The sequence below is a fragment of the Pinus tabuliformis genome, chromosome 7 (assembly GCF_031772625.1).
Source record: "Pinus tabuliformis cultivar Carrire ecotype Pingquan chromosome 7, CPIR1, whole genome shotgun sequence".
Lineage (NCBI taxonomy): Eukaryota > Viridiplantae > Streptophyta > Pinopsida > Pinales > Pinaceae > Pinus > Pinus tabuliformis.
Genome location: NC_142293.1, coordinates 120,605,266 through 120,622,945, shown reverse-complemented (window position 1 = coordinate 120,622,945; position 17,680 = coordinate 120,605,266).

Here is a 17,680-nt window from a genome sequence, read left to right as displayed (position 1 = left end):
GACTGTGGAGGACATCTATATTGGAAGTCCACTGCTGATAAAATTTTAAGGGTTGGTCTCTATTGGCCCTCTCTATTTGCAGATATAAAGAAGTTTGCTATCTCATGTCATAAATGCCAAATCTTTGAGGGCAAAAGAAAGCTGTTACCATTTCCCCTTAAGCCCATCTCAACCGAGAAACCTTTTCAACAATGGGGTCTTGATTTCATTGGAGCCACCAACTATTTCACTAAATGGATTGAAGCCATCCCATGCAAACAGGCCAATGACTCCATCATTATCCAGTTCCTTGAGTGCAATATCCTTTCTAGATTTGGCTGCCCTGAGAAGATCATCACTGACAACGCCGCTGCTTTCAAATCCAAAAAGATGATCAGTTTTTGCCATAAATTTTACATTACCTTCGGCCACTCCACAGCCTATTACCCCCAAGCTAATGGCTTGGCCGAATCATCTAACAAGAGCCTGATTAATATTATCAAGAAGGTCTTAAAAGAAAACAAGAAGAACTGGCATAAAAAGCTCACAAATGCCATATGGACAGACAGACTTTCAACAAAGAAATCCATTGGGATGAGCCCTTATGAGCTGGTGTATGGCATGGAGGCCACATTTCCATCCTCCTTGGGCACTCCTATCATGAAAATGTTGCAAGAGACCCAAGCAGAACCAAATTATATTCAAAGAAGAATCAATCAGACCATTCATCTTCAGCAAACCAGAGAGCAAGTTTATAAGAGAGCTCAAATATTGCAAGAGAAACTCAAAAAGATGTTTTATAAAAGAGCTAAGGCTGAGGATTTCTACATTGGCAACAAAGTTCTAAGGTGGGACTCACGAAGAGAAGACAAGAGAAAACATGCAAAATTTGATTTTTTATGGAAAGGGCCATTTGTTACTTTTGTTGTTCAGGGAAATAACACATATTTCCTCAGATCTGTAGAGGGCAGCACTGTTGAAAAAGGCCATGTTAATGGCCGAATGCTAAAACATTACCATGATCCCTATTAAGGGGTACAATGCATCTCTGTACATATCTCTTTGTACATTAATATTTGTATATATTAGCACTTTGTTTTTTTTTAGCAGTCTGAGTGTTAGAGGAGCAGCAACAAAGTTTGCTAAGACACAGCCAATGCAAGTACTCCATTTTTAAGGCTCTATCTCTGCATTAGTCTCAGCAAAACAGCAGGAGTAGCACTGTCATATCACAGCAATTCATGATAAAAAGAAACTGGTTGCAGTTTGCAGTATCCAATCAAACAGTATCAATAAGAGAGGAGCATTGTTTAGTTTCACATCAGCAACTGTTTCTAGACCAGAAGCTAAGGGAAATACATCAGTTTTGATCCATGTTTGGTTCTATTTCAAAGGCAATGCTCAAGCAATATGGTATATAATAGCAAGCATGCAGAAGAAAGCAGGCAGTGCTATGTATTTCAATGAAGGAGATGGCTGCTCATATTTCAAAGTTTCACACTTTTAGTAGCCAGCACAAAGAAATTCTTCAGTCCACAACAACAATAGAAAATCAAGGCAGTCTGACCTGCTGTTCTTGGCTTTTCACAAGGAAAAGCCATCCCCAAGTGGAGCCACTGTTAGCCTCCTATTGCAACAGGTGTTCACCTTTCATGATTAACATTTTTACATGCCAAATATGTCATACTTTGCATGCTGCAATGCTCCATATTTTCTAAGAGAGGCCATGAAAGTGTGCCAGTCTAAATGCCACTACTGTATCCCAATTTTGATGAGTTATCCATTTTTGAAGAATTTTCTGTTAAGGGAAGGCCAAACAGCTTAATCTTGGCCTCCCTAGGTTTCAATTTCTTGTTTTAGAATATAGAGAATGAATATCTGTCCAAACAGTTTAATCTTGGCAGATTTGTAGATAGGTAGAGAAGAAAAGGAGCCCAAGTGCTTAATCTGGGCCCTTGGAAGAAATAAGTGTAGACTTAGATAGAAGGACAGCAAGAAGAAAAAAGGATAATCTGGGTCTGCAAGTCCAAGTGCACCTATGCAAAAAGAAGGAAAAATGCTAGGGCAAGGCAATTCCCCTTTGGAGGAGCTCAAGTGAGGCATGTCTAACTCCCCCTTCTTCTCATTCCCAAAATCACTCACTAACATCCCCTTGAGGACCTTGGGATCTGCCCAACCAGTCTTGTTATAACTTTATTTTTGTAACAACACCAAGTCAAGCTTTGACTTTCTTCTGTGAAAAGAAGCCACATTTCTTGTGTAAAAACATGTCTCCACCATCCATTCACTTTCAATGTCTAAAGCTTTAGCTCACAAACGTAGCCTCCCCCCTACACTTCACCTCATTTTCATATTAACCCCTAACTCTATTATCTAGCTCCCTATATCATTTCCCCATCCCCATTTACTACTAAAAATTATATGAAATCCCCAAAAAATATTAAATAGCCCCTCCCTTTGGCACTATAGTCATATTTCCTAAGTCCAGGAAATAGTAGTCCATCCGGGGCTGCTACTAACCCTTCCGTGTCCTAACCTGGAGTTAGTCTGACATCTGGTCACCCTAACAACCATTTCCCCTAAGCCCTAACGCCACAACACTCATTTCCCGCCCTTATCTATATTTTCCCCACTTGTATATAACATATAAAACCCATTTTTATTAAGGTTTCCCCCCCGCCGGATTAAACAACACATAATAAAATATGCACGGGCCCCATTTTTAACCGTTTGCCGCCTTACTCGTGCCGCCGACCGTCAGATCTGGTGCGCCCAAGATCTACTATGGGCGGGCCTTTTTGTGCCCCGATATGCCGAGTGTTAGCGCCCGGGAGATGGGCGGTTTTCCCGTCGTACTCCCACCACGCGTCACCCTCTCGGTTGTGGCGGAACTTGATGAGCCCCAATTTTTGGTACAATTTGGGCTCATTTGGCCTACTTGCTCTGCTCAAACCATTCATTTTTTATTGCTTATGCATTCATTTCTTGGTTTATTCGTGTTGTTTGTAGGAAGAAGGGTAGGCATTCTATACACGTGACTAATACATGATGATTTCAGGTTTTGGCATTAAAAGGGAGCAAAGATCACGAAAAAGGAGACAAGGAGACAATGAGGTGGCACTGCTGGTTTTTAGGAGCGGATGTCCACGGTCTTGGGGACCTTCCTCGTGATTCCCACCATAGCTCCGAGCTCCAATCCATCTCCCCACCGAGCTTAGAGGCAGCCAACTGTTCTACAGGAACAGCAGTTATAACTGTTCTACAGGAACAGCAGTTATGACTGTCCTACAGGATCAGCAGTTTAAACTTCAGTTGGACAGCCGAGCTCCTCAAATCAAGGACACCTGTTGGATGATCATTTTTCATAAATACTGAGGCCGTAGCCTTGGATAGAAGCTTTTTGAACTTTTGTATTACTCTTGTAATTTGGAAGTACGAGCTACAGCTCGGTTTTTGTTCCTTTTGTAAGCCATTTTGGCATGTCATCAGACTTTCGTTTATGAATAAAGGCAGGCAGATTTTGATCTCATTCTGAGTTTCTAAGGGAGCTATAGCTCTCAGGTTAGGGCCCAACCTGAGAGCAATAGATCTCCTCGGTGTTGTAATGTATTTGCATTTCGTTCCAGCACTTTGAGTTTTACTTTCACATGCAATTCGAATTTACAGTTTGTTAATTTAGTCTTTTTCATGAGCTTAGATAGGATTAGTTTATGGTGAATTTGTTTCAATTGCGTAGATTCGATAGGAGGATAGTTATAAATTATTGGAGCTCCAGCAAAAGGTTGTTAAGGCTCACTGCCATCTCTCTTAGGGATTGGGGTGCAGTCCATAAACAACCACCAAAAAGAAACGCAGTTCTTCTCATTTCCATGCAAGCTGCAACATAGACATTTTCGTTGAAGATCCATCCATGCACTTTTGACATTGAACCATACTTCTACATTTCACTTCCATGCACGAGTTTCATTTCTTGGTTTTCCATTGCTGCTCATATGTTTCATGGCACAGTTATCATAGGTTAATGAATTTCTCGTTTTTGGTGCATAAGTCATTTGTTTCATTTACGCTGCTCCTCATCATTCCACCTTCTTCTTCTTCTTCTTGATCTCTCCTCAATCCACCTACTCAGCCTCTGTCCAACTCATTTACGCTCCAACTCATCCATTATTCACTTAGCTCCATTTACTTACACTTTCGTTGATCCCATCCTTCCAACCATCAAACCACTGCATGCACTCTTCCTCCATCTGATTTCTCTGCTCTTGAACCATCACCAGCTCCATCTCCATCTCACCTATCCTTCCACACCACTCCAACACTCCACCATCTCCCAAAACTTCCACGGCCAAACATCCTGTAGAATTGCACAGACTTCCTGTAGAAACCCCTGAGTTTCCTGTAGGATCCCCTGCAGACTTCCTGTAGAAACCTTCAAACTCGGTTGCTGAGCATCCGAACGTGGTAGGCTTCTGTGGACTGATGCTGGAGACCCTCTAGGACCTCCCTTAGCCATCCTGACCTTGCCCATGCTTTCCTTCCTTTCCAACCGATCCTGCACAACCAAACCCTAATCAAAAGCATCATCACAATAAATCCAACCACTTAATGAAAAAGTACAAAAACATGACTTTTCAGATGCAAGTAGCTTAGATGCATGTATTTCAGTTCACTGCAAGTAATGGCATTGGTGGTAGTAGTTTCATTCACAGTTTTGCATTGTAAGGGTCTAGCTAGTCAAATTAGGGTTTACTAGGGTTTTCATGCTTAATTGGCTTTCAGTTTCTTTCTGCAGTTAGACTAGTCTCCTTTGAGTTAGCTTTCGTCCATCATTCATAAAGCTTCTTCTGTGAGCCTATAGAAGTTGGCTTGAGCCCTAGCGGACTTGTGCCAGCTGACCAAGTGACAGCTGCGACAAGAGCTAGTACTTGTGCATACAGCACCGTCGCTTCCAAGTTTGTACGAACTACCGAGTTGATAAAATTAGAGATAGGAAGCTCCAGGAGTTGTAGCATTATTGCTACAATACTGGAGCCCACCATCTTTTTGGCGCCGTTGCCGGGGAAGCGTCAGAGTATTAGTAATTGTTGCTTTTCTTCTACTTCCTTACTCTTACCTTCTGCTAAGTAGTTTACTTCATTTCATTCTGCAAAAGTAGCATAGACATTTCCTGCTTTCGTAGATTAGCATTTCCTGCTTTCGTAGATTAACATTTCCTTTCTGCAAGCCTAGACTAGCATTTCCATTCTTGCAATTTCCTTTGAGCAACGTAGATTAGTTCTTTCCTGCTTTCAGTTTAATTTCGCATCTTTCATAGTTAGTTGTAGATCAATCTGTCTCAGTTTTGCAGGTACCAAAAGAAAAGCAAAGCAAAAGCAATCAAAAGAAAAAGAAAGTCTTTTCCATTTCATGCCTCGTAGGAACCGAGATAGATCAGGCAAATTCCTACCAAACACCCCCACCACATCACTGAGTCACCCTTCTCTCTTCTTTGGTGACAGTGACCCAGAAGAACCTATAGGTGAACATCCTGAGATATCCAAAGACCCTATAGTAGAAGAAGAATTAGAGACCACTCCATCTGAAGCTATGGCTGACAACAGAAGAGAAGATGAGAGAATAGAAGGTGCCTTTCCCATCCGAGAGACCAATGGAGAGATGAAAATGAAGAACATTAGCCCCTCCGCCTTACCTCACTTCCATGGGCTGACCACTGAAGATCCGGATACCTTCCTGTTTGAGTTTGTTGTCCTTTGTAGAACCTATGACTATACTGAAGATGAGCAAAAGTTGAAACTTTTCCCTTCCACTCTTAAGGATGCAGCACTACGCTGGTTCATGGGCTTACCTGGGAATAGTATCACCACTTGGGCTCAGATGCAGCAAGCTTTCAACACCAAGTACCGAGATTACTGTAGGTCCAAGGAAACAAAGGGGGAAATCTTTCGGATGTCCATGGGAAATGATGAGTCCTTAGAGGATTATGAGGAGAGGTTCCAACTAAGCTATAAGCGGGCCAGGTGCACACTTGACCCTGAATCCCTCAAGTTGGTCCTGCTCCGAGGAGTCCCTGAAGACCTCTTAGATACCCTTCACATGTTAGCTGGGGGGGACATCTACCAACTGCCTTATGAGGACATCAAGACTGTGTTTAGAAACCACTCCAGGGCAGCTCGGAAACGAGGTAGAGGAAACCACCTCTCAACTAGTGTCCCTTTCTCCAAACATGAGCTTGCAAATCAATTAGAAGATCTTAAGAGTGAGGTGAGACAAACCATTGCCATGCAGCTTGACACATTCAGGATTCAGCAAAAGAAAGAAGAGGCTGAGAGAGCCTTGGCTGTCTTCTGCCCTAGGTGCACAAGGAGGCACCCTAAGAACGAATGTCCATTGCATTCGGTTGAAGTGTGTTTCGTTTGTGAGGAGGACCATCCCACAAATCAGTGTCCAACCTTACCTGGGTTTAAAGCCATGTACCAAGGGACAGAAGCTCCCACAGAGCCTCTCTATTACCTCAACCAAAGGAGGCCTCCGGGATCTAGACCTTATCAGCAGGGGATGCAAGGGGCATCTCAAGCTTATTACAGCCCCAACCAATCGACTCCTATGCCTTCTTGGGGTCCCCCTGCTCATCCTTCATGGTCCATGCCTCCTCCATGGTCTTATCCACCTCAGTACCCTACTCAACCTACTTCTCATTCATATCACTCACATGCCCAGCCACAGCCTCAATGGAATGCACCTCAGGCAGGGTGGAGGCCCCAATACAACACTCCTCCTGCCATCTTGCCTCCACCACCAGTTCAACCTCAGCCATTACCTCCTGCTCCTCCAAGGCAACCTCAAATGCCTGATCAACCGAACCCGAACCCCAACAATAGACAGGCCCAACAGGTATACACTGGGGAAACCTCATGCCCTACCTATGTTGTGGAGATCCAGGAGATCAATCTTCGATCTGGAAAGACTCTACCAGATCGCCAACCTCCTCCCCCAGAGGATGAGGAAGATAAACAGGAAAGTGAACCAAAGGCTATTCCACCCTTTCCTGAGAGACTAACAACCACCACACAACCCAACCCAGAGGAGGATGAGCTTCTGGGTGAGCTCAAGCAGTTGTGTGTAAAAATACCACTTCTCCAAGCCATCAAGGATGTGCCGATATACAACAAGCTGGTTAAGGAGAAGTGTTTCAAACACCCAGGCAGACGGAAGAAAGATGCCTCAACTATCAATGTCATAGGACAACTGTCTGACCTTATGTTAGGACAAGTCATCTGCCCAAAGTACCTAGATCCTGGAAGTCCTGTAGTAGATGTTCACATCAATGGCACCATTATACCTCACACCTTGATTGATCTGGGGGCTGCCATTAATGTGATGACCAGGGATACCATGCTTAAGCTTAATCTTCAGGGTTCCTTGAGGAAGACCTCAATAGTACTGCAATTAGCAGATCGCTCCACCGTGACTCCCGAAGGGATTATGGAGGATGTCTTGGTCTCTATTGACTTTTGGGAATACCCTACAGACTTCCTGGTTCTGCAACCAAAGGCCAAGCTTACTGGATATCCTCTCATTTTGGGAAGGCCTTGGTTAGCTACTGCAGATGCTTACATAAGTTGTCGTGCAGGAAACATGACCATCAAAAATGGTCCCATGTCCAAGCAGCTAGTCCTATACCCTCCTGCCCAACCCTCCTTGGAGCATGACTTACCACTCTGGTTGGAAGAAGGAGAGGAAGACGAGGTGTACTCAGCACCTCTGTGCACATTAGATACCACTAGAAGAGACCCCCCAACCGAGGATGACTTGATCGAGACCTTGATCCAGAATCCACCTTCCAGTGCACTACCCTTAGAGAAATTGGTGGAGGATGCCCAAGCCAGCACCTTAGTGGATCTTTGTACAACCAACCCTGTTACTCCCAGAGTCAAGAATGTGGAGTTCGGCCCTGAGAAAGCGTTGAATATCAGCTCCTCCCTATCTCGTTCCCAGGAAAAGGAGTTGTGTAGTCTGTTGGCCAACCACCTTGATGCTTTCGCTTGGAGCTATAAGGAGATGAAAGGAGTCCATCCTTCGGTCTGTACCCATCATATATACATCAAAGAGGATTGTAAACCGGTTAGGCAACCTCAGAGGAGAATGAATCCAGCCCTTAAGGACATTGTCAAGGAAGAATTGCAAAAACTGTTGGATGCCGGATTCATCTACCCCATCTCAGATAGTGAATGGGTGTCCCCTCTAGTGTTGGTTCCCAAGAAAAATGGGAAATGGAGAATCTGTGTGGACTACCGAGAACTGAACAAAGCTACCAAGAAGGACCATTTCCCTCTACCTTTCATAGATCAAGTGTTGGATGGACTGGCAGGAAAGAAGTTCTTCTCTTTCCTGGATGGATTTAGCGGGTACAACCAAATCCAAATCAGCCCGGAAGACCAAGATAAGACCACCTTCACTTGTCCTTGGGGTACCTTTGCCTATCGAGTCCTTCCCTTTGGACTATGCAATGCTCCTGCTACCTTTCAGAGAGTTGTCTTGAGCATCTTCTCGGAGCTAGTCCATGATGCAGTAGAAATCTATATGGATGACTTTACTCCTTATGGGGCCAACTTCCAGGAAGCATTGTCCAACCTGGGAAAAGTCCTAACCAAATGCACCGAGATGAACTTGTCCCTTAGTCCTGAAAAATGTGAATTCCTAATGACTGAAGGGACCGTGCTAGGCCATACCATTTCTTGCCAAGGATTGCAGGTGGATCCTAACAAAATTGCTCTCATCAAGAGGGTTCCACCTCCTCAAAAGGTCAGGGATGTCCGGAGTTTCTTGGGATTAGCAGGATACTACCGGAGATTCATTAAAGATTTCAGCAAGCTAGCCTCGCCATTGTTTGGCCTGTTGGCAAAAGATGTGGAGTTTAATTGGACTGACGATTGTCAGAGGGCTTTAAATGAATTGAAGGACAAGTTGGTGTCAGCCCCAATCCTGAGAGGTCCAAACTGGGCCCTACCTTTCCACATCCACACTGATGCCTCGAACAAAGCCATAGGTGCAGCTTTAGGACAAGTTGAGCAGAAACTTCCATATGCCATTTACTTTATTAGCAAAAACTTGTCCAAAGCTGAGCTGAATTACACTGTAACCGAGAAAGAATTCTTGGCTGTGGTCCATGCATTGAACAAGTTCCGACATTATATTACTGGTTACCAGACCTTTGTACATACTAACCATGCTGCTATCAGATATTTAATAAATAAACCAGATGTGAATGCTCGTATTATTAGATGGTTACTTTTATTGCAGCAGTTTGATTTGACCATTGTTGACAAACCAGGTAGAGAAAATGTTGTTGCTGACTTTCTATCCAGATTGGATTTGTCTGCAGATGAGGATGGAACAGTGGACGACCAAATGCCTGATGAACATCTGTTTGCTATTTCAGTACTCTCTCCATGGTTTGCTGATATAGCAAACTATCTTGTTTCAGCACAGTTCCCTCCACACCTATCTTCCAGAGAGAAGAGCAGAATCATCAGAAAAAGTGCCTCATTCACTTGGATCGGGGGCAATCTGTTCAAGCTTGGCCCCGATCAGATCTTAAGGCATTGTGTAAGGGAGGAGGAAGTCTTTGATATCCTCCTCACTTGTCATGACGGGCCTTGTGGAGGACATTTTGCAGCAAAGAGAACTGCCTTCAAGATCCTGCAGGCGGGCTACTATTGGCCCACACTTCATCAAGATGTCAGAAGATATGTCAGTCAGTGTGACCAATGCCAAAGAATGGGGAAACCGACCCAAAGGGATGAGATGCCTCTCCAACCTCAAGTGACTCTTGAGCCATTTGAGAAGTGGGGCATGGACTTTGTGGGCCCAATCAACCCCTCTTCGAGGCAAAGGACTTACATCATTGTGTGTACTGACTATTTGACAAAGTGGGCAGAGACCAAAGCAATCAAAGCAACAACAGAAGAAAAGGTGGCCGAGTTCCTAAGAGAGAACATCTTCTATAAGTTTGGCTATCCAAGAGAGCTGGTCACTGATCAAGGGAGCCAGTTCACCTCCAACCTGGTTGAAGATCTCCTAGCCCATCACAAGATCAAGCATAGGACTTCCACCCCTTATCACCCTCAAGCAAATGGGCAGGTGGAAGTCACCAATAGAGCATTAGAAGGGATCTTGACTAAAGTGGTGAGCAGCAGCAGAAAGGACTGGGCAGATCGCCTGTTTGAAGCCACATGGGCTTACAACACCACTTGGAAGACCACCACCAGCTTCACACCGTATGAGCTGGTCTATGGGAAGAGAGCTTTGCTGTCCATTGAGTTTGAATACAACACTTTGAGGATGGCAGCTCAGCTGGACCTAGATCTCAGCCATGCACAACAAGAAAGGCTACTGCAGCTGAATGGCCTGGATGAGCACCGAATGCAGGCCCTCCTTCACTCAGAAGTGGTTCAACTTCAGAGAAAGGTGTGGCATGACCAACATCTCCATGACAAGCAATTTCAGCCGGGAGATTGGGCTTTGTTGTATGACTCAAGATACAAATATTTCAAGGGGAAGCTGAGAACCAGATGGCTAGGACCATATGCAGTGGAGAAATGCCATGACAATGGATCTGTCCTCATTCAAACCATTGATAAGGAAGCCATTCCCATGCTTGTCAATGGGCATCGTTTGAAGATCTACAGGAGACCTCTCTCAAGACAAGAGTTCATCAAAACTATAGAGAAATCTGTATTGGTCATAGAGAAGGGTTCTGCCTCTGCTTTTGGCATACCCTGAAGGATAAAAAAAAAATGAAAAAAAAATAAATAAATAAAAGAAAAAAGAAGAAAAAAAAAAAAAAAGTAAATAAAGATCCTTGGGTGAAAACCTCTCTGAGGCGCCCAAGGCAGGTAGTAGGGGTGAAAACCTCATTGAGGCGCCCCTATTGTCTTTCAAAAAAAAAAAAAAAAATTGAAAAAGATCCTTGAGTGAAAACCTCTCTGAGGCGCTCAGGGCAGATGGCACGGGTGAAAACCTCTTCGAGGTGCCCCTGTTATCTTTCGAAAAAAAGAAAAAAGAAAAAAAAGAGAAAACACAATAAGCAAAATATGGTAAAATTGCATGCAGGTTGCAGACGTTCTATGGAGGAGAGGAAGCCCTTCAACTCAAAGCCAAGGGTCCTTATCATGCTCACCAGCACCTCCTCCAAGAGTACCCATGTTTTTTTCAAGGTATGTGCAATTTTATCATGGTTTGAGTCTTTCTACAGGAAGATGTTGTCTTTCTACAGGAAGATGCAGTCTTTCTACAGGAAGGCGTGGATTTTCTACAGAGAAGTGCAGACTTTCTACAGGAAGGCCGAACTTTCTACAGGAAGCTGTGTGTTCTATAGGAAACTTCCTGTAGGAGTTTCGGACGGCCAGAATTCATCTTAAAAGGAGATTTAGCGACTATGGATTGGTTTGGATGCATGCAAACCTCTGTTGGCACCCTTGCACATTGCTGTCACCTTGCTCCACCATCCTTGTCGACATGCGACCAAGTTCCCTGCACCAACAAAGAAGATCAATGAGTTCTCGCGGGAAGAGCCATTTTCAAAGTTAAACAAATCTTGGGATCTCATACCGCAGGCATCAAGAGCTCCAGGAACGCGATTGAAAGGCCAGAACCTCCGTCGTGCAGCATGCACCCAAGGAGAAAGGACTGTTACGAGACACCTCGCGGGAATCCTGTAACAGTTCAACCTGCTCGAGTGGATACCATTCACAGCACCGCCATCTGAAATGAAACGCGGGCGCATGCAAGCAAAACATCCACTCCATCGTTGGCAGCCTGTAACCACGAGCCTCTGGGTCTGTGTAAGTCGCATGCAGCAGGTAGATCCACTCACCATCGTCCAAGAACTGGAAAAATCGTGTGCAGCCACGCAGGTAAGTGTCTCAACCCTTCCTTCCATCAAATCGCATGAATCTTACTTCGAAATTGTTTGCAAAGCGTAAAATTGAATGGTTGAGCGGCCGTATGGCCAGTCGACTGGCCACGTCGGCTAGTTAAAGTGTAATTGGATGTTTGGGTGGCGGCCATGACAAGGAGAATGAACAGCACGCACGTGAGAACACTCTCGTCAGAGCATGAGTTTAACAGGAAAAGGCGGCGGCAAATCTGTGGGAATGGATGCGGCAGCAAGTGAACACGCAGGCGGATGATGGATGACGTCGCCCAACGGTCCGGTGGGGACAGCTCATCTCCCGCGCCACGGATTGCCCCGATTCAAAATCTAATCGGCTAGATCATGCGCATGCATTTATCATCCAACACTTCAAACTCGGGTGGCTATTCTGATCTCCTCTGCACTTTGATACGCCGAGCTGTTGGCTACCAGAACGCCGGTAAAGCACACCTCGAGCGCGGGCCAACTACAGTCCTCCCCGAGAATTGCGCACTGCTTCTATAGGAACGCAGTTCTACAGGAACGCAGTTCTACAGGAACGCAGTCTACAGGAACGCAGTCTCTACAGGAACGCAGTCTTCTACAGGGAAGCGGGTGCCTCACGAAAAAGGTGGCCAATTAAAGAGGTAACCCTGAACTCTTCATGCAACTGGTTAGTAAAAGTGGCAAGACCATCATCCACAGTCGGGTCATAAATATATTGGTGGAATTGTTGTTTGCTGTGCCTATGTTGTCGTTCTACAGGATGTCGGTATAAGTAGACTGTGTTGAATTTTGTGGATTATATGCATGCTCTGTCTTAATAGACCAAATCTCTTTTGCATTTGCCACCTTTAATTAAAACGACTGTGTCCATCATGTCGGGTGGATTTATAAGACGGGAACCCACTGATTCAACTAAACTAAGGGAAAACCCGACCGTGGTAGAGCTCTTCACCAGAGCACAATGGATGCCTTTTTGTGATAAGCTGCAGGGTTACGATGATGAAGTGGCCGAAGAATTCTTGCAGGCTCTGAAGCCTAAATCCCAGACACTAGCCACAGTAAACTTCAGAGGTCTAAGCCTCAAGCTCACCCCAGAACATATCAGTCGGATCACAGAACTTCCTATGGGTTTGTCATGGGATAAGGAAGAAAGAAAGCTGAGCCAGCAGGCAAAGAAATAATTCTTTCCACCTAAGGAAGAATTCTCGGAGGACAAAAATGGGGTGCGAAGAACGAGCCTGTTGCCACCATGGAATGAAGTTAGTTTGCAAATCATGAAATATATCACTTGTGAAGGCCATTTCAGCATCGTATATGCATATCACTTTCGGCTGCTCACTGAGTTGAGGCACCGAATTGACCTTCCTGTAGAGCAAAAACTGAGCATCCCTTATTACCTCCTGCAGTCTCTAATGGAGTGTGCTACAAAGCTGAAAGAGGGCATACCAGATCAGATAGCCCACCATGGGTTGATCAAGCTTCTTGTGGAGGATGCGTTGCATTCATATAAGGTTCCCCTCTCATGGGAATCCTTCCGAAATCTGACAAAAGATGGGGACATTAAAATGTTGATCGAAGAAACGGGTTCCTCCAGCAGTGAGGAACACGAAGCAGTGGCCGAGGAACAGAGAGAAGAAGGCCAAGAGACCCCGACAACAGTACAAAAGAGAGAACAGAGGAAGAAGCATGAGGAGGACAAAGAAAAAGGTGGCACACCTATTTTGTCAGCAAGGGAAAAGAGGATGAAGAGCAGAATAGACAAAGCTGAGGTGGCCCACGTCAGCCCAAGTACCTCAACAGCACCTGCAACTAAAGCAAAAAGTAAAACTCAGGCAGGCAAGCAAACAGAGGTGGAGACACCTGTGTCTACAGGGAAGCAAGAACAGGCTTCTACAGGAAGCCCGAAAACACAAACAAAGGCTTCTACAGGAAGCCCGAAAATCATTGAGAAAAAGGCTTCTACAGGAAGCCCAAAAGCAAAAACCAAGGCTTCTGCAGGAAGCTCGAAGATCATTGAGAAGCAGGCTTCTACAGGAAGCCCAAGAACAAAGACAAAGGCTTCTACAGGAAGCCCAAAAACGGAGACAAAGGCTTCTACAGGAAGCCTGAAATTGCAAAAACAGGCTTCTACAGGAAGCCCGAAATTGGAAAAAGGGGCTTCTACAGGAAGCCCGAAGGTCATTGAGAAACAACCTCCTACAGGAAGCCTGAAGATAGAGAAAGGGCCTTCTACAGGAAGCCCGAAGATTACCAAAGCATGGGCTTCTACAGGAAGCCCGGGAGTGGCTAAAGCCGGGTCTTCTACAGGAAGCCCAAAATCGGGAAAGAAAGAATCTCCTACAGGAGGCCCGGAAGTGGGCAAAGCAGGGTCTTCCACAGGAAGCCCGAAATCTGAAAAGGAGGGGCCCTCTACAAGGAGCTCTGAGAGAGCAAAACGCAAGAAAGAGAAGGCTGGCATTCTCGAAAAGGAGGCAGCAGCGGCGTTGGCCGCCCTCAGTACACCTCCAAAACCGAAGGAGAAAAGGGAGAGGGAGACCCCTCTACCATCTGAAGCCAGGAGAAGCAAGAGGATGACCACGGGCAGGCCACAGCCTCCACCCAGCAGCCAAACCATTTTAGGGGATGTCCCTACTTCACCCAGTGCAAGAACCCCCTCTAAAACATCAGCCACCCCTGAGAAGGGAAGCCCAAAAATAACTTCCTGGACACGAAAAATAGGCCAGTCGCCTTCCAAAGCCCGACTCAAGGAAACAGGAAAGGGGGAAGAAGCATCACCTTCGTCACCACCAGGGGCAGCAAAGGTAGGGCCACCAAAAACGGGAAAGGAAGAAGCGCCACCCTTGGTAGAAAAGACAAGGCCACCAAAAACAGGAAAGGAAAAGCATGCTCCGGGCTCTAGTTCTCGGCCAAAGACGAGGAGCCAGGGCAAAGTTGCTCAAGGATGAGCAAATAGTTTAGCTGGGGGGTGATGATGAGCCCCAATTTTTGGTACAATTTGGGCTCATTTGGCCTACTTGCTCTGCTCAAACCATTCATTTTTTATTGCTTATGCATTCATTTCTTGGTTTATTCGTGTTGTTTGTAGGAAGAAGGGTAGGCATTCTATCCACGTGACTAATACATGATGATTTCAGGTTTTGGCATTAAAAGGGAGCAAAGATCACGAAAAAGGAGACAAGGAGACAATGAGGTGGCACTGCTGGTTTTTAGGAGAGGATGTCCACGGTCTTGGGGACCTTCCTCATGATTCCCACCATAGCTCCGAGCTCCAATCCATCTCCCCACCGAGCTTAGAGGCAGCCAACTGTTCTACAGGAACAGCAGTTATAACTGTTCTACAGGAACAGCAGTTATGACTGTCCTACAGGATCAGCAGTTTAAACTTCAGTTGGACAACCGAGCTCCTCAAATCAAGGACACCTGTTGGATGATCATTTTTCATAAATACTGAGGCCGTAGCCTTGGATAGAAGCTTTTTGAACTTTTGTATTACTCTTGTAATTTGGAAGTACGAGCTACAGCTCGGTTTTTGTTCCTTTTGTAAGCCATTTTGGCATGTCATCAGACTTTCGTTTATGAATAAAGGCAGGCAGATTTTGATCTCATTCTGAGTTTCTAAGGGAGCTATAGCTCTCAGGTTAGGGCCCAACCTGAGAGCAATAGATCTCCTCGGTGTTGTAATGTATTTGCATTTCATTCCAGCACTTTGAGTTTTACTTTCACATGCAATTCGAATTTACAGTTTGTTAATTTAGTCTTTTTCATGAGCTTAGATAGGATTAGTTTATGGTGAATTTGTTTCAGTTGCTTAGATTCGATAGGAGGATAGTTATAAATTATTGGAGCTCCAGCAAAAGGTTGTTAAGGCTCACTGCCATCTCTCTTAGGGATTGGGGTGCAGTCCATAACCAACCACCAAAAAGAAACGCAGTTCTTCTCATTTCCATGCAAGCTGCAACATAGACATTTTCGTTGAAGATCCATCCATGCACTTTTGACATTGAACCATACTTCTACATTTCACTTCCATGCACGAGTTTCATTTCTTGGTTTTCCATTGCTGCTCATAGGTTTCATGGCACAGTTATCATAGGTTAATGAATTTCTCGTTTTTGGTGCATAAGTCATTTGTTTCATTTACGCTACTCCTCATCATTCCACCTTCTTCTTCTTCTTCTTGATCTCTCCTCAATCCACCTACTCAGCCTCTGTCCAACTCATTTACCCTCCAACTCATCCATTATTCACTTAGCTCCATTTACTTACACTTTCGTTGATCCCATCCTTCCAACCATCAAACCACTGCATGCACTCTTCCTCCATCTGATTTCTCTGCTCCTGAGCCATCACCAGCTCCATCTCCATCTCACCTATCCTTCCACACCACTCCAACACTCCACCATCTCCCAAAACTTCCACGGCCAAACATCCTGTAGAATTACACAGACTTCCTGTAGAAACCCCTGAGTTTCCTATAGGATCCCCTGCAGACTTCCTGTAGAAACCTGCAAACTCGGTTGCTGAGCATCCGAACGTGGTAGGCTTCTGTGGACTGATGTTGGAGACCCTCTGGGACCTCCCTTAGCCATCCTGACCTTGCCCATGCTTTCCTTCCATTCCAACCGATCCTGCACAACCAAACCCTAATCAAAAGCATCATCACAATAAATCCAACCACTTAATGAAAAAGTACAAAAACATGACTTTTCAGATGCAAGTAGCTTAGATGCATGTATTTCAGTTCACTGCAAGTAATGGCATTGGTGGTAGTAGTTTCATTCACAGTTTTGCATTGTAAGGGTCTAGCTAGTCAAATTAGGGTTTACTAGGGTTTTCATGCTTTATTAGCTTTCAGTTTCTTTCTGCAGTTAGACTAGCCTCCTTTGAGTTAGCTTTCGTCCATCATTCATAAAGCTTCTTCTGTGAGCCTATAGAAGTTGGCTTGAGCCCTAGCGGACTTGTGCCAGCTGACCAAGTGACAGCTGCGACAAGAGCTAGTACTTGTGCATACAGCACCGTCGCTTCCAAGTTTGTACGAACTACCGGGTTGATAAAATTAGAGATAGGAAGCTCCAGGAATTGTAGCATTATTGCTACAATACTGGAGCCCACCAGAACCCCCTCCTCTGATACCGCCTGCGCACAAAAGCGGTGCGCTTGAAACCGGATACCGCCTTTCCCCCTCCTGCGTCAGCACCAGGTCATGCTGACGTCATCATCCTTCGTCGGCCTCCTACCGCCGTGTCGTTGCCATGTCACTGCCACGTCACCTCCTCCACCGTACCGCCACATCACCCGTCGTATTGCTGACGTCACCCGCTGTACTGGGACCCACCGCTGACGTCATGTTGACGTCACCGTCAAAAAGCGCGAAAGGCGAAAATCGCAGCCGAGGAAGCCTGAAATCAAAATCTGAGGCAGTTTTTGACGCTACGGGAAATAGGCCAAAATGGAAAGCCCTTTCATGGCTCGGCCTCCAGCAGGCCCGAAAGGCGCAGAATGACATGAATTTCTTCGCGCAGCATTCAAAAAGGGGCAAACACAGTTTTAAAAGCAAACAGAGGGTCGAACAGCAGCCATGAAAGGTCGATGCAACAGTTTAAAGAGTATCAGAAGTGAGAAAGGCGCACATTCAATGCCAAAGCATATCAAGGAAGCGGCAAAGAGTATAAGCCGAATGTTTTAAATGAAAACCTTTATTCCCAATGCAGGTGAACATTGAATGACCTCCAACAAAGTCAAAGAAAGCAGTGAAAGCCAATCAAGGCTCTCCCATCACAA